Consider the following 23,467-nt stretch of genomic DNA (forward strand, 5'->3'; position numbering starts at 1 on the left):
ATACCTTTTACTTTCTGAAAAGTGGGGACCGCTAGCTGGTCCCCACAATGCAATATAAACAAGAACACACACACACACAACATAGACTTCCATTGATTTTATATCAGGTTAATGATATTTTCTATCCCCTGACCCAATCCCTACCCATCCCAGAAACATGAAACGTGCAAAAAAATAGATTTACATAAAAACATGTTTTGGACGATTTAGAAGCCTTTTTAACTAGTGAGGACCAGTCAAATGTGAGTTGTTTTCATATTTTACTATATAAGTGAGGACATTTGTGCCCTCACAAGTATTGCCAAACAAGGAACTCACACGCACGCACGTGCACACACACACTAAAAAAGACACACTTCAGGAAGCATAAATTACTAAAGCTGATTGGAACGTGATAGAAAAGGAAGTTATGGATAAATATCGAGAAAAGGCTCAGATGCATCTTTTTCTTTAACACTTGACGCATTTATTACCAATAACACTTGCTATTCTATTCTATATATCTATGTTTTTTATTTATTATTGAAAAATGGGAAAAAAGACAACACCTTGATATGTGTAGTACTACTGTGCTAGAATAACTGGGACTAGTCACAGCACTTACATATATTTGCCCTATTGTTGGCTTGACTGCTTCTATTGTTCTCCTCATTTGTAAATCACTTTGGAAGTGTCTGCTAAATTATTAAAATGTAAATATCAACACTGATATTGGCTACCAAACTAAGAGCCACTCAAAAGTGCCACATAATCCATTGCATAAGAAAGGGACAATATCGAAAATGCTGATTGAGCTTTTGAAACTAATAGGCCATGTTTCACAGACAGGGTATAGATTAAGCCAGGATTAGGCCTAAGTTCAGTTAGGGCATTTAGAGGGTTAGTTCACCCAAAAATAAATTACTCACCCTCAAGCTATCCTAGGTGTATATGACATTCTTCTTTCTGATAAACATAAGTTATATAAAAAAATGTACTGGGCTATCCAAGCTTTATAATGGCAGTGAATGGCTGCCAAAAAAAATGTTTGTAGCCCAAAAAAGTGCATCCATCCATTATAAAAGTAATCAATATGGCTCTGTGGCTTATACAAAACCATCAATTTGCTTCACAAGGCCTTTATTAATGTTTATTAATTATGTTTATAATGGATGGATGCACTTTTTTGGGCGTCCATTCACTGCCATTATAAAGCTTGGATTAGCCAGGACATATATTTTAATATATCTCTGATTGTATTCGTCTGAACGAAGAAAGTCATATACATTAGGGCTGCACGTTTTCAAGTTTTTCATTAACCGTTAACCGAGGCCCTTAGCGGTTAATACTCGGTTAACCATAGTGTGTGTCAGGGTTATTATTTTTAGTTTATTCATTTGACGACCGCCATCTCCGTAGTGAACGCGCCTATAGAGAGAAATGCACATCATGGATTACATAATCAGAGAGTAGCCTATTTCTTTTCGTTTTAAATTGTTAAAAGACATTTCAAGCTTTCTTAAGATATATTTCATGTCTGTGAGGCCTACGCTGAGTTTTGTTAAATTCTTAAAAAATGCTCTGATGATGCAAATATCATCATTTTGCGTCGTCTGAGGAATTTTTGGCCAGAGGCTAAAGACTACAGCCAGTAGAAAGAGCTATTTCTTATATTTATTTTTATTTTTGGGATGTCACTCACAAAATGTGTATACACAAGGCCGCTTGGCTTGGGCATTAAAGGGGGGGTAAAACACATTCTTTCGAAGGCTTGATTGTGTTTGTGGGGTGCACTGTAACATCTCTTTATGATTCATTTTTAAAAAATGTCATTATTTTTCATTTATTTTACCTTTATTCTACACTGCTCTGTCTCTCCTTGTAAAAACGGACTGATGGTTTCCGGGTTCTATGAAGCCGGTCCCTCAATAATACGCAATGGGCTCAGATTGGTCAGATGGTCCCTCAATAATACGCAATGGGCTCAGATTGGTCAGATGGTCCCTCAATAATACACAATGGGCTCAGATTGGTCAGCCGGTCCCTCAATAATACGCAATGGGCTCAGATCGGTCAGCCGGTCCCTCAATAATACGCAATGGGCTCAGATTGGTCAGCCGGTCCCTCAATAATACGCAATGGGCTCAGATTGGTCAGCCGGTCCCTCAATAATACACAATGGGCTCAGATTGGTCAGCCGGTCCCTCAATAATACACAATGGGCTCAGATTGGTCAGATGGTCCCTCAATAATACGCAATGGGCTCAGATTGGTCAGCCGGTCCCTCAATAATACACAATGGTCTCAGATTGGTCAGCCGGTCCCTCAATAATACGCAATGGGCTCAGATTGGTCAGCCGGTCCCTCAATAATACGCAATGGGCTCAGATTGGTCAGCCGGTCCCTCAATAATACGCAATGGGCTCAGATTGGTCAGCCGGTCCCTCAATAATACGCAATGGGCTCAGATTGGTCAGATGGTCCCTCAATAATACGCAATGGGCTCAGATTGGTCAGATGGTCCCTCAATAATACGCAATGGGCTCAGATTGGTCAGCCTGTCCCTCAATAATACGCAATGGGCTCAGATTGGTCAGCCGGTCCCTCAATAATACACAATGGTCTCAGATTAGTCAGCCGGTCCCTCAATAATACGCAATGGTCTCAGATTGGTCAGCCGGTCCCTCAATAATACACAATGGTCTCAGATTAGTCAGCCGGTCCCTCAATAATACGCAATGGTCTCAGATTGGTCAGATGGTCCCTCAATAATACGCAATGGGCTCAGATTGGTCAGATGGTCCCTCAATAATACGCAATGGGCTCAGATTGGTCAGATGGTCCCTCAATAATACGCAATGGGCTCAGATTGGTCAGCCGGTCCCTCAATAATACACAATGGGCTCAGATTGGTCAGCCGGTCCCTCAATAATACGCAATGGTCTCAGATTGGTCAGCCGGTCCCTCAATAATACGCGATGGGCTCAGATTGGTCAGATGGTCCCTCAATAATACGCAATGGGCTCAGATTGGTCAGATGGTCCCTCAATAATACGCAATGGGCTCAGATTGGTCAGCCGGTCCCTCAATAATACGCAATGGGCTCAGATTGGTCAGCCGGTCCCTCAATAATACGCAATGGGCTCAGATTGGTCAGCCGGTCCCTCAATAATACACAATGGTCTCAGATTAGTCAGCCGGTCCCTCAATAATACGCAATGGGCTCAGATTGGTCAGCCGGTCCCTCAATAATACGCAATGGGCTCAGATTGGTCAGCCGGTCCCTCAATAATACGTAATGGTCTCAGATTGGTCAGCCGGTCCCTCAATAATACGCAATGGGCTCAGATTGGTCAGCCGGTCCCTCAATAATACGCAATGGGCTCAGATTGGTCAGCCGGTCCCTCAATAATACGCAATGGGCTCAGATTGGTCAGCCGGTCCCTCAATAATACGCAATGGGTTCAGATTGGTCAGCCGGTCCCTCAATAATACGCAATGGGCTCAGATTGGTCAGCCGGTCCCTCAATAATACGCAATGGGCTCAGATTGGTCAGATGGTCCCTCAATAATACGCAATGGGCTCAGATTGGTCAGATGGTCCCTCAATAATACGCAATGGGCTCAGATTGGTCAGCCGGTCCCTCAATAATACGCAATGGGCTCAGATTGGTCAGCCGGTCCCTCAATAATACGCAATGGGCTCAGATTGGTCAGCCGGTCCCTCAATAATATGCAATGGGCTCAGATTGGTCAGCCGGTCCCTCAATAATACGCAATGGGCTCAGATTGGTCAGCCGGTCCCTCAATAATACGCAATGGGCTCAGATTGGTCAGCCGGTCCCTCAATAATACGCAATGGGCTCAGATTGGTCAGCCGGTCCCTCAATAATACGCAATGGGCTCAGATTGGTCAGCCGGTCCCTTAATAATACGCAATGGGCTCAGATTGGTCAGCTGGCCCAGTGTTTGATTCGCTAACCGCCTATAGAGCACCGGTAATCTGTGAAGACTGCAGATCTATAGTGATCGCTACTGAATGGCACCTTTTACGTTTTTAGAACAATTATTGCCAAATATCTATCGCAAGCACTATTAACCCAAAACGAACACTAAACATTAGCTTTACTATTGTAGCCAAATCAAACAGAACCATGTTTAGCATGCCTGTAGATAAACAACCATGTAGATAAACAATACATAAAAGCTCTTATCAAAGAATAATTTAACGTTAGGTGTTAGTTGGATAACGCTGAATGAGAATTTAACAAACTGGTTTGCAGAGCCAAACAGCGTTGTTATTTGTTTACTTCCTTGCTACAACGTACAATTAACAATACAAACTATTACAGAAAAACAAATCGACGAAAAATAAATCATACTTACAGGGTTTTTTTTAACCCGTAAACAGCTTCTGTCTATAAAGTGGGAACTGCTTTAATATAATATACACACAGACACACACAAGGGAACACCTGTTTGTAGACATTCATCGACAGAAAATTCAGTTTTAATATTGTTTTCTTGATTTACCACGAGTACCACGTTTTAACCATGCCTAATATTAATCTACTGCAGTGCGAACAAGTGTCTCATAGTAGCTGCCAAGGGAATACACAGAGTAGCATTATAACATAACTCATTATAACATAACACATTATAACACACTCAAATGTATGAAATATGATAAAACAGCACTGCTTTACACTCAATATAAATGAGCGGAAGACTCTACTGCATAATAAAAGCCTCGTGAAATCATGGCATCATCAAGCTACGTCTTTGGTTTGAATAAGCGACTTCCAGCGGCGAAAAATTACATAATGTGGCTTTAAAACAGCTCAAACGTATATTTTAGTCCGAGACTAGACTTAAGTCTGGGAAACTGGGGGACAGACTATTAGCGAAAAAATTATTTATAATAAGACATCAAGCACTGAATACCAAATAGAGCAGTCTTTTTTTTTGAAGACGAGTAATACATTTTCAAAAAAGTCACATTTTAATAAGTATGAAGGGGCACAAGCTAGAAATATGAAGGATATACCTAATTTGGATGACTTAATATATAGGTTGGGTTTGTAACAAAGGTTGCATCATTCAGCTTAAGTGACGTAAAAAAGGGGAACGCACTTTGCTCATAATAATTATGATCAACATGTTTTCCAGTGTCATCGTTATAATTTACAGGAACTAAAGATGATCTCAGAGTTGGCCTCTTGTGTAATTATAAACGTCACGCCTCTCCAAAGTGTGTGAAAAGAACCACAAACAGTAGTAATGTTTTATTATGTAGTAAATTTGTGATTATAACCTTAAATGTGTTTTGACAAAACAACTTACATTGGTGTGGCCAAAAGGATCTGTACAATAGACCCACGTGTCGCCACAACCTCATAATAAACAAAGAGAGTGCTGTAGCTGCCTAACATTTCCCACGTCAGTAACAGCTCAGTACAATACCAGCAGCCAAATATCCACACCCTTTTATAAATTTAATATCTTCCTCCAATGTGTGTTCACCCAAGTGTGTGTGCTGGCTATAATGCTTAATAACCCATTGGAGAAGATTAGGGTCAATTTCAAGACTTTCAGACTTCAATTTCATGACTATTTCTTACAAAAGCTACTGTGTGGCTTTAGAAGGCTTGGGGTATAGTGTACAAATCATATTTAAATAAATAAAAATAACCTCTTTATGTGACATTTGGAGCTTGACAAACCTAATCTTCAATTTACCCTTTGTGTTCCATAGAAGAAAAAGTCTTTTGAGTTTGGAAGTGACAGTGGAGGCCATTAAATACACATACTCATGACTGCATGCAATGGGAGTGTGGTAAATGCAACAGCATCTAAACATATAATAGACATACATTGAGGAATACAGAAGAAGTTAACGTGTGAGACTGAGGTATTAAATGCCACAATGCCAGTGTGTGTGTGTGTGTGTGTGTGTGTGTGTGTGTTAGGGATGCAACAATACAGTTATTCCACAGTTCAAGACATACCTCGGTTTTTTACCATGGTTTTCGGTTCGGTTCGTTTTTTTGCTATTCTATTCTTAGGCGACAGGAACAGAAAGAGGTTAAGAAGAAAATGTTTTTATTGTAATACTCTTTCTTTATTTTACTTAAAAGACTTGAAAACCCTTACTTAAATTTAACCTTACTTTATTAAAAACCTGTACACATTCCGGGTGTATGATAATTTAAAATAAATAAAAAAATAAATAAAAAAATTATTTATATATATATATATATATATATATATATATATATATATATATATATATATATATATATATATATATATATATATATATATATATATACATAGATTTACAGTGGCAGCTCAGAGATGTACAGCAGCATTTCAGTATGAAATTGAATGAATAAATGTAGGCTAAAATGAAAACTACATAGTTTTCAATATGCAAAATACATTGATTGAAAGCTACTGCATATACTTTATTCAAGAGCAGTGAGTGATTTTTCTCTTTGTTTTTAGTTGTTTAATTAACATCATTTTAGAGGTGAACTGTCCCTTTAAGGACAAGTGTTCACTAGTCTGCGCTACTAAGACCTGCTGGCATCTCGTATACAAACACACTCAATTTTACTTTCACTTAACTACTTTACTCATAACCGACTGTGTTTATATATAATAACCTTGTGTGTATCTGACAGTATTAGCGCAGTAAGACTTAGTTTAGTAATCACGTGTGTTTGACAGGCGCGCACTCAGCGCATGTAAAACGCGAATGAAATGTTTAACCGCAAGGCTTTAAAACGTGGCTAAACACCCCCTAACTTTAGTGCATATGATTGGATATTTGCTCATATCAGCGCATAGACTCACAGGCACACTCAAACAGAGCCGAAATAAACTTAGAGAAATATTTAAAACCAAGAGAAATAGAAATAATTAATTAAATGTAAAACCGAAAGAAAAAAAACGCAATTCACAAGCATGTATTGAACCGTGAATGCCGTACCGAACGCTTCAATATTATATTGAGAATTGTGACATCCCTAGTGTGTGTGTGTGTGTGTGTGTGTGTGTGTGTGTGTGTGTGTGTGTGTGTGTGTGTGTGTGTGTGTGTGTGTGTGTGTGTGTGTGTGTGTCTAGCAGTGTCTACTGTCTAGCAGTGTTCAGCTCCTGTAAGGTGCTGGGGTAGAAGCTGTCCTTGAGTCTATCGGTCTGTGATGTGAACGTGATGGACCTGAATCATTTACCAGAGGGCAGCAGTATGGAGTATCCAGCAGTTTTGCACCTGTAGACTGTATTTTACGACAATCACTGATCAAGCTGATTTAGATATTAACTTTAGGCTTTTAGGGAGGAACGAAAGCACACAGCTATGAAGGAAAGAAATGCAATAACATCCCCATTGCTGTCATTACAATGTCTCGCCGCAAAGACATTGCAAATGTATTGTCCTTTTCAGACACCTGGTAGAACCAGTGAAGGAGTTTTAGCTGCACCAAGAAAAATTGTCTGGTGAGTTTTGTGCCATGTGATCGACCTTTATAGAGACCACCAATTAAACTCTATGCAAGCTATTATTGGCCGATAATGAAAAGAATAGGACCCTTGAGTGCAAGATTTTTGGATTTCATGGTTACTTTAAATGAAAGTAAATGATGATAACATTTTATTTTTGGGTGTACCATTCCTTTAACCTCTAAATTTAGACTCCATTGTGCAGCTGCCCTTTCAATAAGCGCACACATACTAAAAAAGTGTTAATCAGTTACCTACTGAGTACTGACTGAACAAAGGTCCCATTTTAGCAGTGGGTGGAGCGCGCGCACGCACACACACTCTCTGTATGTGCATGTTTAATAAAGCTGTGATGTGTCTACATGAGAAAGTTATGCAAGAGCTGACAGATGGAAAGCATAGACTTTACAAACTATCAGTTCACCGTGTGCACACACACATGCGACAGAGACAGAAAGATAGTGTGAATGAGAAAGCAGCTGCTGCTTCTGATGACTGTGGTTTCTCACTTAGTTGAAGGCTCGAGAGAAATACAAATCTGTTCGTACCATTACGTGTCACGTCTTTTTTACTGGGTTTTGCATGACGCCTCAAATGTTACATCGGACATCAAAAGGATCGTTATCATGGGTCGATTATCCATTTTTATAACTGTTCGGTATTGGCCATCCAAAGCCTGATCCTTTAGTTTACGTCAGCTGCCACGCAGGTGTCGTGCAGTAGCAACCGCCATTATAAGGACGATAAACAGTTTAAATGTGTGCACTTTTATAAGTGTTTGACAGACTGACACCACAAGCTTGATGCTTTCTAACCTTAAATCCCCCCCCCCCCCATTTTTGTTGCACATGATTGTGTATAATGACAATTCTGTTACTCAGGATATGTAAAAAATATGTATATTCTTTTATTTTGGGCTATTAATTGTAATAACCTTAAGCGTATATACATATTTACATCGCATTGTTTTTTGGTATTTCTGAAGGTGATTTTAGATTGTTGGCATTATTGTTATATAAGTTTTATATTTTGCTACTGTGAGTGTGTGGGTTATGAGAGTGTGTATGCATGTATAATATAGGCCTATAAAGATATTCCACTATAGTGATAGCTGCCCCTTTTTTTTACATTTAAGCCCCTGAGAAACTCTCTGTACATCCCTGTATACACTGGATTGATTTTAATAACTTTAATGTACTTGAAGTGTGCACTAAAGCACTAGGAAAATGCAAGTATCGCATTGGAATTTGATACTGGCAGATACTCAATATTCAATGACTCGAATCAGGGGCAAAAACTTGATTGGGACATCCTTATCATAGAGTCATTTAAAAAAGGGCTTTAAATAGCCAGAAAAGCGTGCACGCTTATGTGAAATATTGGCAGACTTTCAAATTTCTCACTCTCAAGTTACAAAGATCAGCCTCTTGATCCTCCAAACACACGCAAAATAGGCACATTACAAAGCACCTTAACACACATTCTTGTAATCACTTCCCAAAGCATTTCAGACTAAATATGAACATACATTCATGTATATTCATGAATTCAATATTTGTAAAGAATAACATTTATGAATCAATATTTGTAAAGAATAACATTTATGAATCAATATTTGCTCTAACACACTTTTCCTACTTCAGTTTCATCCTCTTTTTCATCTATTTCTCCTGGTATGTTTCACTCCCCTCCTTTGCTGTTCCTCGAAACTGAATTCTTTAGCGTGTCCTGACTCGTATTTAAGGAATTGAAGGATTCCAAGTGCGGGCACGCTTAGCGCTCTGTTAAACAGCTCTCACAAGTGCGCAGGTGTGCATACAGGTGTTTGAGTAGGCATATGCATGGAAATCAGGTGAGGTCCGTAGATGAGAATGTAATTCAGCTATTATGCAAGTGCATGAAAGGGAAGAGACAACTGTGCAAATGTGATGCCACATGCGAATTAAAGAAAGCGTGGTTTGAAGGCTTCTGTGACTCACTTTTAACTATCAATCATACATTCCAGTTCATTTTCACAGGAAATGAGCACAGATGCCTTGTACTGACTGTCCTGACACTAACTGATCAAATTATGGGCACAAACACTGGTGCAGAGACGATGTAAAAAGAAAGCGGAACCATGATTCTTTTTTTTCTCAATAACCACTTTCTTGTATCACTAGAAAAATGGTTTAGACACTTCCAAAAATGTAAAAAGCATGCCCCTTTGTTCAAATAAAGTTCATCCAAAAATGGCTATATTTCATTCCACAAATGGCTATAAACTGCAATCAAATAAAAGGTAGCACCGCAGAATTCAAATGAAAGCAATGCACTAGACCAGACCGGAATAAGTTTGCAATGGATTGTGGAGACCTCCCCTTCTGAGACACACTTCCAATAATGCTTTATGACTTAAGTGTTCTCTGGACTGACAAATACTGCGTCGCTGTCTGGCAATCTGATGGACGAGTCTGGATTAGGCGGTTGCTAAGAGAATGGCACTTGCACGACTGCATTGTAACAAGTGTAAAGTTTGGTGGAGGGGGTATTATGGTGTGGGGTTGATTTCCTTTTCTTTCTTTTTTTTTTTGAAGTTTGGCTTGGTCCCTTAGTTCCAGTGAAAGGAACTCCTAATGCTTCAGCATACCAATACATTTTGGACAATTTAAACAGATTAAGAATGGGATGTCATTAAAGTTCGTGTGCATGTAAAGGCAGGCATCCCAAAACTTTTGCCAATATAGTGTATTTTAGCTGTACATTATAAAAAATAAAAGTTAAACTCTAAACCTAAGATCCTAAAATCAACTGATTGCATCATTTTAAAGCAGAAACAACTAAATAAAAGAATTATAAACAAAAACAAAAGCAAAATGTTCACTTGCATGAAAAACACACTTTTACTTGTCTAAACAGTAATTATATTGCATTAATTGGCTATTCCAAAAATAGTGTCTTTAATGTTACTCCTTTCATAAATATTTTAGCAAAATGTGTACTTTATTAAGAATTTAATGATTTTATCAGTTAGTTGTTGCAGCCCTAGGCACCTTAAAGGGGGGGTGAAATGCTGTTTCATGCATACTGAGCTTTTTACACTGTTAAAGACTTGGATTCCCATCCTAAACATAGACAAAGTTTCAAAAACTAATGTTGGACTAATGTTTGATAGAGTATTTCTGTGTTAAAAATACTCCTTCTGGTTTCTCACAAGTTTCGGAGAGTTTTTTTCGAGTATGGGTCGACTTGACGTTAATAGAGCGGAAGGTCCTTGTATGGGCCGTACGGGCTCTTCTCCCGGTAGGGTGCGCGCGCGTGACTAGAGCGAGAGAGGAAATGCACGCCGTAAACACTCGATCCAGTCGTCCGTGAACACTTATGTCGGTTATAGTCCGCGCCACGCTCCACTTTATTCCTATGGGTGACGTCGAGCGACTTCAACGCTTCAGCACAGCATTCTGGGAAGGCAGCGCTGCATTTGAACCGATTTGAACGCAGAAATGACGGGAAGCTTCACAACATCGCTTCAGTCGTGTCACAAAGTGGATCTCTACGGTCACTGCTGTCACAGGACTTCACCAAATCATACCAAAGAAGTGTGTTTTTGACGGAGCGGTCCCAGCGATAAAGGTTCGGTCCTGCTTTGGAAGCAGCCGGTGAGTAAAACTGCTTCAAATGTCTGTGCTGTCGGCTATCGGCGCGTGAGTAAACATCAGTAAATGACACGATCGCGTGCTTCGTCATTCAAATGCGCTAACGGTTACTCCATTGTTGTTCTGTATAACGTTACACTAGTCTGACGTGCAAAACCGTTTTTCTTGCTACTGCTAAGGTTTAGTCGCACACAATAGTCCATAAACCGAATCATGTCCTCATAAACTGCGAGTAAAGACACACAAATGTTGACAGGCCACTAAATACAGTACATACCACAGAGGACGTCCTGCTGTTGCCGTTTCTCCTGTTCAATTTATTTCAGCCTCAGATTTGATTCTGGATCATATCTGTATTAGCTGAGATCGATAGCCATGGGTTTCTCTACGCTTGAGGACGTCACCGCTTTGTGCGCACTCGTCATTCTTTAGCTCCGCCCACACAATATGCCTCCAGGCGCTCGTTTTTTTCCGGAAAGACTCGGTACAGCCCATATTTCTTTTATAAATATAATAAAACTAAAGACTTTTCGGAGCTTTGAAGGATGCAATACTACTCTATAGGTACTCAAGATTGACATGAGATTGACTGAAACTGAGTGTTTCACCCCCCCCCCCCCTTAAGGGTTTCCCCCTTAAATGTTCCATGCCTGTAACTAAAGAAAACGTAAAGATCTTTTTTAAAAGATTAAAGATATCTTAATATTCTTCTAGATGTTGGTTATTTTTTTGGCATCTACATTTGTAAGGCTCTATATGGGTAATGTAGGGCTCTATATGCATATCTCAATGTAAATAGATTGTTATTGTACTCGTTCATGGTCAAAAAACTGTGCATACAGCTGACACTTGTTTCCTTTTAAAGAGGAATGTCTGAAGAACAGAATAATGTTGAAACTAGAAATGTATCTTATTAATCTTATCTCTTAAAAACAACTGCAAAGAACATTCCTGTCTAAGTGCCATATATATTATTTTCCCCAAGTTTGTATGCTTGTAACTTTAGTATTAAAGATTTTTTATTATTTTTCCCAGTTTTGAACCATCACCATCAATAATGCATCAAAGACTGCTACAGTCAGCAGATTTTTAAAGTCATTTTCACCCTCCTCTAGTGCAAAATATTGGATTACTCGTATAATATTAATCCATATTTTGTCTATCTTCTTTATTTATGCGTCTTTCACCAGAAAATGACCCCATTGCATTTTGACAATTTTACGTAATCTTTACAGAAAGTACCATATAAGTCCACTTCTTGTCTCTTTTGAAAATATAAACTGGCAGTACAAATAAGAACAAACATGTGTTTCACAACAAATGCACATGTTTGTACCATTGCATTTTTATGTAGCATTTAAATGCTAATGTACTATGAAAATGCAATGTAATGCATATCAAGGCAGTAGTGACCAAGGGTTTTAGATTATCCAATTAAACTTCTATGGCTATTGAGCTGAATGGATTCACTTAGTTATCTTCATCTTTGTTATCTTGTTTTTATTTCTAATTCTGGACAGCATTACATAGACACTAGACTATTGTAGTTGGGTCACTTCCAGTATTACATTAAAGTTAATCAGAATTGAATTACTAACTATTGGCAAGATTTTAGAAAGGCTGCATTATCTACAATGACTAACAGAATTACAAAACCTACCATTATCCAACAGCCTGCACAGCCGAGGTAACTTGATGCAAAGGCAGAGCAAGATATTATATTTTGATGAAAGATTACAAAGACAAAAACATTTTCTTTACAACAACATGTGCAATATGACCTAAAAAGTGTATTAAGAAAAAAAAAAAAAAAAGACATTAAAGATTATTAATGCTAACTGGCTCTCCAATACATAATCTGCTCTTTAAACCATACAATCCGCCCTGGGGGTATGTATGTATGTATATATGTGTGTGCGTGCATGTGTGTGTGTGTGTCCATTTCTAAGGAAAAATGTTTTCCTGAGCCTCTAAAGCAAACACACACTGTGCTCTCACATGACTGAGAGAATCAGCCCATTCATGGCCCCTGTCACCACAGTGACCTCTCTTCTGACTATGAGCGAGTGTGTGTGTGTGTGTGTGTGTGTGTGTGTGTGTGTGTGTGTGTGTGTGTGTGTGTGTGTGTGTGTGTGTGTGTGTGTGTGGGCATCCCAAAGTGTTTGTGTCCCCTGACTGATGACATCACAGTCTGCCACCGAGGTCTCTCTGAAGATCTGGTCACATGTATTTGGGTGAGGGCCAATAAGCCGACTCAAAAACACGCATGTGTCTACACAAACTAATATACTGTGTGATTAAAGATGACCTTTCATGTGTTCAGGAGAACAAAATTGTCATTTCCTGGGAAATTGGCGCAACCTGTAATAAAAATGGAAGTTGTTGTAATCAGGGAAGCCACTGAGGCTCTTTTTCCTCCTTTAGAGCATGCAGATTGCAGACGAAAAGCAATAAACATGTTCTCTGGCGTTGGGATGTTGGTGTTTGGGGACTCAATCATGTGAGTCGCTTCTGGGAGGGAGTTAAATCAAATAATTTTGATGACAGACTTTGGCTCAGGCATTTGCTGTGATGCTGAGCATTTGATTAGTGATAGTCCAGTTATCCAATCACATCCTCTATTGAGGCATTCAAATGAGATTTTTGTTGTGCACTGAGGAATTTATTCTATAAATGTGCTTCCATTGTAGTTCATGCACCTCTTCTTATTAGAAAAAAAATCTGCCTCAATTGTGCTCACGTTGTTCAACATCACCACTCAGGATTGGTCACTTGTCTGTTGCCTGGCTACCAGTTTCTCTGTAGCTGGCCAATTGCGCTATTTCAGCCAAGTGAACACTCAAGGTAAGGTAAAACAGCTCTGGGGGGTTAATAAAGGCCCTCTGGAATCGATGGGCTAAAATATCAACATTTAAAACTTTATTATGTAAAACACCTAGCTTCTGGCAGACTGCCTTCTGTATTAAACTTACAAAGAAATTGTAACGCCTCTCTCAGTTCAAAACGTCTTACGTTATGTCAGACATCGACGTAGTGCCAGTTACACCTTTTCCATTAGTTGAATACGAAAGGCAGTCTGACGGAAGTTAGATATTTTACTTTATAAAGCTTTATTAAGCCTTTATTAACCCCCCGGAGTGTGGAGTATGTTTGTGATGGATGGGCAGTGTCGGGGAGTAACTAGTTACATGTAACAGAGTTTCGTAATTTAATTACAAAATAAATGTCACTATAATCAGTTGCAGCTACTGAGAAAAAATGTGTAGTTAAATTACAGTTACTTAAATGGTGATGATTACAAAGAGGATTACATCTGAATATTTTTTGTAAAAAGCTAGGCCGCCTTTAGCCTCCTTGTTAGAGCTTCCGAGTCGGAAGCTCTAACAAGGAGGCTAAAGGCGGCCTCTGTTCCACTAGGATATGTTGAATAACACTAATTTGTTGCTTTGCCTGTTTGTTTTTGTGCACAATATCTCCTGGCATTTAAAGGCTGTTTAGTGAAGCGATGCTATTCTGCTATTCAAAATAAGCGGATGACATCACTATTTTCTCCAGAATGACTGTACAGCCAAATCAAATTTTGTTACAATATTTTCCTGTTTAACACTGTGAGGCTGCTTTGAAACAATCGTCATTGTAAAAGCGCTATATAAATAAAGTTGATTGATACTTTTGATTGATCATCTCGTTTGAACTTGCCGCACACAACATCTGCCAACTACATCAATCCACATTGCAGCTGAATCTTTTGGCTACAATCTTTCTAAGAGTGGCCACCATGGCAAGTGATAAAAATGCATTCAGGAAATTAGAAAAGTTATTAAAAAAGCAATTAAATGTAATCACTTACATCACTTGAATAAAGTAATTGAATCGCCACACTACTTATTACATGTTAAATAGGGTAACCTGCAATCTGTAACCTATTATATTTCCAAAGTAACCTTCCCAACTCTGTGAATGCACTTTTTTGATCTTCAAGCTCAATGGACCTCACTATTGCCACTAATAGTCTTGGAAGCATCTGAATATTTACTTATATGACTGAGCTTATCAGAAAGAAGAAAGTCATATAGCTACAGATGGCTTGAGGGTGAGTAAATCATGGGCTAATTTTCATTTTAAAGTGAACTACTCCTTTAATCGTCACCACCTTGGGAATGACGTCAAACTGAAGACGGTGTTGACTGATCTGCCTGGATCTTCCGACCTTGAGAGCCTCTCCATTGGCTACTTTAGGAGGGAGGTTTGAGAACTCCGAGTTCGGAAATGTCCGGAACGCATTACTAGATCCAGAAAGTGCTTTTCAGTTTTATGTGCAACATGCATCAGTGTTGGTGATCGGCCTGCAGGCGTGTCCTGAGGTTCATTACTCATGTCTGTATGGGCTTTGAGTCATCGTTTAGTTGAGTATTATGCCATCGCGTCCGTCTACGACACAAACCTCCCTGTCCGATAAACCCACGTTTTATGGACTGTCAGGCAGACCTGTGATTGTGTGTCATCCAAGCCGTCCTACATGTTTACGAGTGGCCGTAGATCCAATGTTTAACTTTAATATTTCAAGAGCATGTTTAATATAGCAAATGAAAGCAATCAATATTAACCAAACAGATGGTATTCACAACTGAATGGCATTGGAAGAAAAAAAAAATCCAGCAACTCGCCTACTTCAAATCTAAAGAATGAATTTACAAGTCTTAATAGGCTACTTTACGACAGAAACGTAGGCTAATATGTTTTTCTGCCAAAAGAGGTAGCGTAAATAATAAATGAACCGGGTTGGAGCACTAAAGCACTTCTCAACGAATGTTGTTATTTTTGCAGTCTAAAAAAGCGTGCCATTTTATGCAACAAACAAATTGAGGCGAGCAGCGGCGGCCAACATCAATGCCAGGTAACAAAATCTACGCCACTCAAAGCGATACACACAAAAACACAAAGCGCTCACCTTTAGAACAGATTATCCCACGGGAATGGAATGTCCGACGCCAGTTCTGTGGGATCCGCGGAAGCTGAACGTTCGAAGTGAACTCTCGGGTGGAACTCCAGAACACCGGACGGGTTTCAATCACAGTAAAGAAGGCAAAAGTAGAGCCCTCTTCTCCTTCAAACGTCCAGTCTTTCGCTCGACAGGTGACCAGCTCTAGTCCGCTTCCTGCTTCTTCTTTCGGCAGGCTGAGTCAAACAAGCGACCGTTCGATTCTTTTTCCCTGTTTGCTCTGCACTCCCTCCCTTTCCACACGTATCCGCTATTTTGTCAACAGTTCGCAGACACCCGAACTTCTGAGCAGTGATTTCACCCGGAAATAGACATAATGTAATGCGATGACAGTTTACGCAGTCGCGAATGTCTTTAAAGCCGTGTAAATATCTCCACGCACGCACACTAGGCCTGGCGAACTGCATGCATATCTCTCTCTCTCTCTCTCTCTCTCTCTCTCTCTCTCTCTCTCTCTCTCTCTCTCTCTCTCTCTCTCTCTCTCTCTCTCTCTCTCTCTCTCTCTCTCTCTCTCTCAACTAGCGCATTCCGCTGGGAAGAGTGCGAATGGACGTAAACGCTACACATATACAAGTTTGGTCTAATTGTTCCTGTTTTGTTAAGGCACGACGCTTTTAACGGGTTGTCTGTTTGATTTTCCCAGTGTTATTAAATAGGCCATATTTAACTCATAACTTTATATAGATTTATATACTGAAGTTTTTAAACTATGCTATGATATCCTTATTTAGGACCTGTTACGCCTGCAACCTGTAGTTCAGTGGTATCTGCAGACATCTAGTGGTGATGGCGGATATTGCTATAGTTTACATCTGTATGTGTTATTTTGGGCTGATAAAATTGCATTTGTTTACCCGCACGTTGTTCTAAACCTGCATTGTCACATTTTGCTCCTAGAATTGTGCTATTCTATTCTATAGGCTACTTTATTCAATTCTGAATTCTATTGAGAAACCGCATGAGAAAAAGGGGAATGAAACTAAGAGTCAATGTTAAGAAATTATTCATTATTTATTATCATGTTTTGAACTATGGTATATAGCTGTCAAATTTCGTGTTTTATGTTTATTTTTAAGTATTAAACCCTTGAACCCCAAGTGGATTTGCACAAACTGAGAAAGTAAAAAACAAACAAACAAAAAAAAAAACCACACAAAACAAAGTGTTATGCCCCGCTCTCCCCTAATGCAGTTCTCTGACTAAATGAATAAGGCAGATATTTGATAGATAATGTATCTTCTTGGAACAGGATCTGGCTAGGTTGCCAATACTGGAGAGAAGAGCTCTTTCCCTCATTCATTTTTAAAGCATTCAGGCAATAGGAAGTGTCGTAGTTCTGAGAGTTTATTGTGAAAAGTAATGTGGTCTTTGGATTCATATAAAGTTTTTGCATTTCCATCTTGTGTAAGGTTTCCTGCCATAAATGAAAAACATCAGCCCGACACATGATACATTCCTGAATGCTGAAGATGTTACCTATCCATTTGAACAGGAACCCCCTAATGTAAACTGAGCCGAAACACCTTTTTGGAAACATTTGAATATGACATGATCGGTGGTTGCAACAGCACATTGATAATAATAATAATAATAATAATACATTTTATTTATAATGCACTTTATATTAAACAAAATCTCAAATATAATATAATATAATGTAAGATGATAAGATGTAGCATAAGCATATTTATTACACAAGTTAGTTCACACTTTGATATAATTTCATATGCAAGATTTCCTTTTTCTGTTCATCATTAAGAGTCCATGTTATTTCTGTTATTTCTAAATATTTATACATTCATCCACAATTAAACACAAGTACAACACATCCAAATGTCACTAAAAAGTGCACTGTAAAAAACAACAACAACAACAACAACAACAACAACAAAAAAAAAAAATTCAGTTGGCCGAATTGAGATTCTGTGAATTGATGCAACTGAAAATTTAGATGTGATCAGGCACTATAAATATTTCAATTGGAGACCTGAATTTTTTTACAGTGTGTAAACAAGTAAGAAAAATGGTTCAGGTCCAAAATTGGTAAGTTGGTAAAAAGATCAAGTAAAACAGGTTGGGTGACCCCATCCCCAATAATCTGTTTATCAAACTCATTTAACCTGCACAAACCTTTGATGGAAATATGAATGTGGTGTATTACTGCAACAAAATCAGTAAAAATAAATAAATAAAAAGTTTAACTATGATGTTTCTATTTTCAGAATTATGTTGTTTTATTTTAGCATAACCCAGCAAAAATAAAAGTGTGTGGGTGAATGGGACAAGATAAAAACAACCCAATTCTGAGAATGAACACATTTTTACAGATTTTTTTTGCAGTTAGTGCATCATTTTCATGTATTATCGAAATAGTATGACAATTTTATGACCTCATTATGAAAACTAGCAACAGTTTATGTAATTTTCCTCACTTCATGCATTTTTTCATGGTCAGCTTCCTGTTTGTTGCCTGCCACGCCCACCTACATGATGTCAAACCAATGAGGGCATCACATTTTGGTTACATCACTGCTAGGGCCCAGCAAAAAAAGTTACAATTTTCACTCATTAGGCAAGAAAATAAACTCTGTATAGTTATACTGTCCCATTTGACCTTGTCACCCTTAATTCACCCTATTATCAGAAGGAAATTACTTTAGTTTCCAGTATTCCAGTATTATAAAAATGATCCACTATTTACAAACATCAGCATTTTCCCATGTATGCCATCATCTTGAAGTTTCGCTGTCCATCATTAGATGTCTTGGACAGACTTTCCTCATTGTGCTCTTCAGCCGAGCACTTTATAGATGTATTATTATGGTGTTCTGCTGAAGTCATGTAAATCCTGCAGGCTGATACAGTCATGTCTGTCATGTTTCAGTTAGAAATGATCGTATCTGAATTTTCCTGATAAGCATTTCTAAACATTCCCGGAACATTCTCCAGTCATTCCTGTGGTGAGCAGAGGCAGAAATAGGCCTGCTGGAGGAGATCGGGTTTCAAAGCACAAACTCGCTTTTGGTCATCCTACAGATGGCTCCCTACATGTGAGGCTGTGTGTGTGGTTGTGCTTGTATGCATGAAGGAATGTGTTTGGTATTTATTTAGTGAATAATCATATGTATTATTTTCATCATGATATGCATCCATGAAGTATGTTATTAATGTCTGAGAGTTATGAGATCATCTTAGGCTAAAATGTGCCACACACTGGTTCCCATTAAAGGAGTGAAGCCGCAAACAGCATGCTTCCATTATTCACCCATTCCATTCTTATTCCATTAAGCATTCGGTTAACGGGATCCAAACCAGCCCGACTCCTAATCTCATCAGCTGTAACCAGACACACATGACACTTGAAAGGATCCCCCATGCCTAGGCGTATAATTATGGATATCATAATATAATCATTTGTTTAATTGTGAACCTTGGCCAAGAGGTATGTAATTGCTTGAAAGGACATTTTTTGCTTCCAAATTAGATTTAGAAGCAAAACTTTAAGATCTCAGTCATAGAAAGGGCGATGCTGAGGTGCTAAACTAGGTAGCTGTAGGTAAATCTGGAGGAAACTTTCATGGCTTGATTTAGGAGTGAAAGAGAAGCACAATGTAGAGGCTGACATCTTCAATGTCAACCTTCAATAGCCTTCGCTAAAACACCTGTAGGTTTTACTTTATTTTTTCATTTTTTTTAGTCGAATCACTCACAATGTAAAAGTCAAATGTGAGTAGATCTTAGATGTCGGCACATTTTGCTGATTCAAATTCATATAAGTTGTTAATGGGCCTCCTGCTTTTTAATTTTGCCGTTGACATCCATAGATAAACAATATATAAGAATAAGTCTGAATGGTAACATTTTACAATACTGGTGCACTAATATGCATTCATTTATGCTTAACTAATGCACAGATAATTTGTAAATTTGTAAATTATTAGTTGAATGTGTCATTGTTTGAATTCCCTAATAACATAATAGTGTAAATTCATGTGTTAATCAACGCCATACTTTGCATTTCAATTAATTATTAGCTAATTATTTGCTACGGTATAATTATGTTATGACTTTACATGTTGAGACACATGACTATTAACTAACTAATTAAAAATGTATTCAGAACCCATAATCACAATGAGATATTACTTAACAATTAGTTAATAATCATGTGTCTCGACAAGTAATGTCATGATATAATACACAATGATACCTTTGCAAATCGCTGATAAATTAAAACAGAGAACTGGAAGCTGAAATGCATATACCTTTGACCGTTGTGGTAACATTATTAGTTAATATAATATGTGATTAGGGTATTAATACATTTATTAGGTGGACTTAACTACTATACTTACATTAACAAATAAGTGCAATGTACTTATTGTGTTGATATTGCAATGCAAAACACTTTTGCTGAAATTGAGGTGGATACGGGGCAAAGTTAAGGACAGGTGTGGAAAGGGAACTGTCAACAGTGTTACTACTAAAGAAATTAATTACAGATATTATTATTATTTTACTAAAAGTAATTGAACAGACAAAAACACCAACCCTGGATGTGATCAGCATGAAGATGACCTTTTGATTATCTGCAAGCTCTCTGTATATGTAAAGATGTCATTGTTGATATTACATATATTCAGTTTTTCTGAAAAAGTCTGGCATTAACATGCATACAATAGCATGATAACATCTGAGTGACCTTGGCTACCCGAGGTCATTCTGGGGTCTCTGCGTGATTTAGCAACAATCTCTCTTCAAAAGGAAAATGACACATGACTTATTTTTAGCTGACCATTTTTGAACCTTATTATGGACATCTTCATGTCCTTTCTCGGGTGAAGAGGTCGCCCATACAAACTTGTGTGTGCATTTCCTATTTATAAACGACTGTGGTATATCATAATACACCCCAATAATAATTCTGGCTTAGAAATGCGTATTTAGTGTCATCTATTGTTCATCAAAGCCAATAACAGAAAACATCACGTAGGGTGAATCTTCAAGTCAATGTCCAATAAATGAAATGACCACATTTTTGGGGGATTCAGACAAAAATCATGTGCTTCGTAACAATTGCCGGATTTTGTGCAAATCAAATCTTTGGCTATTTTCCTGTGTATAGCAAACACAGCTGACCCCTCTCGTCTTTTCAATAGGCGCGCGCGGGGTGATGCGCGCGCGCACTGATGTCCAGTTTAAACCTTTCCCAAGAATTTGGGAAATTCAATTGTATGTCCGAGCATTGGGAAACCGACAACCTGTCTTGTGACACCAGAGGCCAGGTCATACAGCGGAAACCTCAGGATCATCACACATTCGCGCAAATGCGGGCGCAAGAAGCCCACAAGGACAAGGATGTCGGATATTGCCATCTTTGTTGCCCCACACAAACGCGATGTATCTGACTGCTGTTTACCCAACCACACACTCTCAGAAAAAAAGGTACAGTGCTGTCACTGAGGTACAAAAAGTGAAAAGGTTCATCTTTGTTCCTTACTCACTCCTAAATGGTAGCCTACATATTAGTATACCTTAAAAGGTACATATCAGTTCTTTAAGCGTGCGTTTTAGTGCCATAAAGGTACATAGTAGTGTACCTAATCCATATTAGTTGAAAGTAGTAATTTAACATGATGCAGGCTCCACCAGCACGTCAAATTCTGTTCCTGGAGGACCACAACCCTGCAGAGTTTAGCTCCAACTCTGTTCCAACACACTTAGCAGTTTTCAAATAAATCTAGCTGGGTCTGTGATCGGGTTGGTTTAATTAGGGTTGAAGCAAAACTCTGCAGGGCTGAGGCCCTCCAGGAACTAAGTTTGACACCCCTGGCTTAGACAGACACCATCGCCTGCCCTGCGCCTCACTGCGGTTGGCTACCGTCCACCGTTTATCGCCAGCAGAGCAGCATAAAGATTAACATTTCTGCGACAGAGGCTCATTCATCTCATAATCTCATAAAATATCACAATTACACATAAATTAGACAGTTACGATATTTTGCAGCCCTATATGCCTTGTTTAACTTGATATATTTAAAATATTAATTGGCTAAATGATTATTATTATGAATAAGTAAATACATTAGGCCTACACTGATTTTTTGGGCCAAAGTGTTTTTGTTTCAAGAGTCATGAAGTGCTGAGACGCCAATCACGCACCTTTTTCCATAACAGCAGCTACACTCAGAATAAATGAAAATGTCCCTTGTGGGGTACAACTAGGGTAGTATACCCTTGAGATGACATTTTTGTTGTATATTAGTACCTCAGAGTAGCAATATTAAGGTACTATGAGCCTTTTTAAAAGTAAAAAGGGTACAACGATGTCCTTTAGGCTGATCAGGGACAAGCTATAAAAAGGTAGCTACAATGTTTGCAGTGTATAGGCTAAATACTTGTATTGGCTAAATACAATTTGCTTGAAAAACAATTGTTTTTAATATAAATCAACCTATTTTTTTAAATACATAAATAGACTCAAATTATGTTATTGTTGTTGCTTTGACGAGGTTCATTGACATATTTTTCCCGTTTTTATTTGTATTTTATTTGATCAGATTGCAGAGCCATTTGAACATTTCCCCATTTCTGCAGCAGTCATACCAACCAGCAGTTCACTGAAATAAGTGTAGCCTAGCCTAACCTCCACTCGCTGAAAAATTGTAAAATTTGGGGTACAACAGCTTGGGCAGTACCCTTAAAAATACATATTTGTACCATTTCACCCTTGAAATGGGCATATTAGTACCTTAGAGTAGCAATATGTATCTTAAGGTACTACTATGAACCTTCTAGAAAAGGTATACTGCAGTATACTGCACGTATAATTGTTACACATTTTTTGGAAGTGTGTGTAGGCTACTGAATTTATTTAAACGTATTCATATATTTTTCTGAATTGACATGCAGATAGAATAATAATACATATTATTTTCTGATCGTGTCATATTCTAATATTTAGCACTTTGGGATTGTTTTTAACTATGAAAAGGGCTTTACAAATAAAATATATTATTATTATTATTATTATTATTATTATTATTATTATTATTATTATTATTATTATTATTATTATTATACAAGTTTAAGTGTAATTTTGCAGCTGTCCTGCAGGAGGCTGCAGGTGTCCGTCTTCTTTCTTCTGAGGTCTCAGTCATACTCCACACAGCGCTTGCAGATCAGCGACGATTATCAAACGTGTTACGATGCTTTCGGTGTTTACAAATTTCTGTACTTTTGATGAATCGAGCAGCGATTGTGTAAATTTAAAGTAGGATACAATCTGCACGAATAATATATGCTAAACATATGGATGCATATTTAAAATAGTCAAATAACTTTAACA

General features: G+C 38.2%; 1 protein-coding gene across 1 annotated transcript in view; it reads right to left on the reverse strand.

Moving 5' to 3' along the window:
• Nucleotides 1-16,543, reverse strand: part of pik3cb (phosphatidylinositol-4,5-bisphosphate 3-kinase, catalytic subunit beta) — an 82,507-nt gene extending 65,964 nt beyond the window's left edge. Inside the window, exon 1 of the mRNA XM_067450061.1 lies at nt 16,069-16,543. The gene's annotated coding sequence lies outside the window, so the exon portion shown is untranslated. The remainder of the gene's footprint in view (nt 1-16,068) is intronic.
• Between the last annotated feature and the right edge of the window lie 6,924 nt (nt 16,544-23,467).

This window comes from Pseudorasbora parva, chromosome 8 (assembly GCF_024679245.1).
Source record: "Pseudorasbora parva isolate DD20220531a chromosome 8, ASM2467924v1, whole genome shotgun sequence".
Taxonomy (NCBI): domain Eukaryota; kingdom Metazoa; phylum Chordata; class Actinopteri; order Cypriniformes; family Gobionidae; genus Pseudorasbora; species Pseudorasbora parva.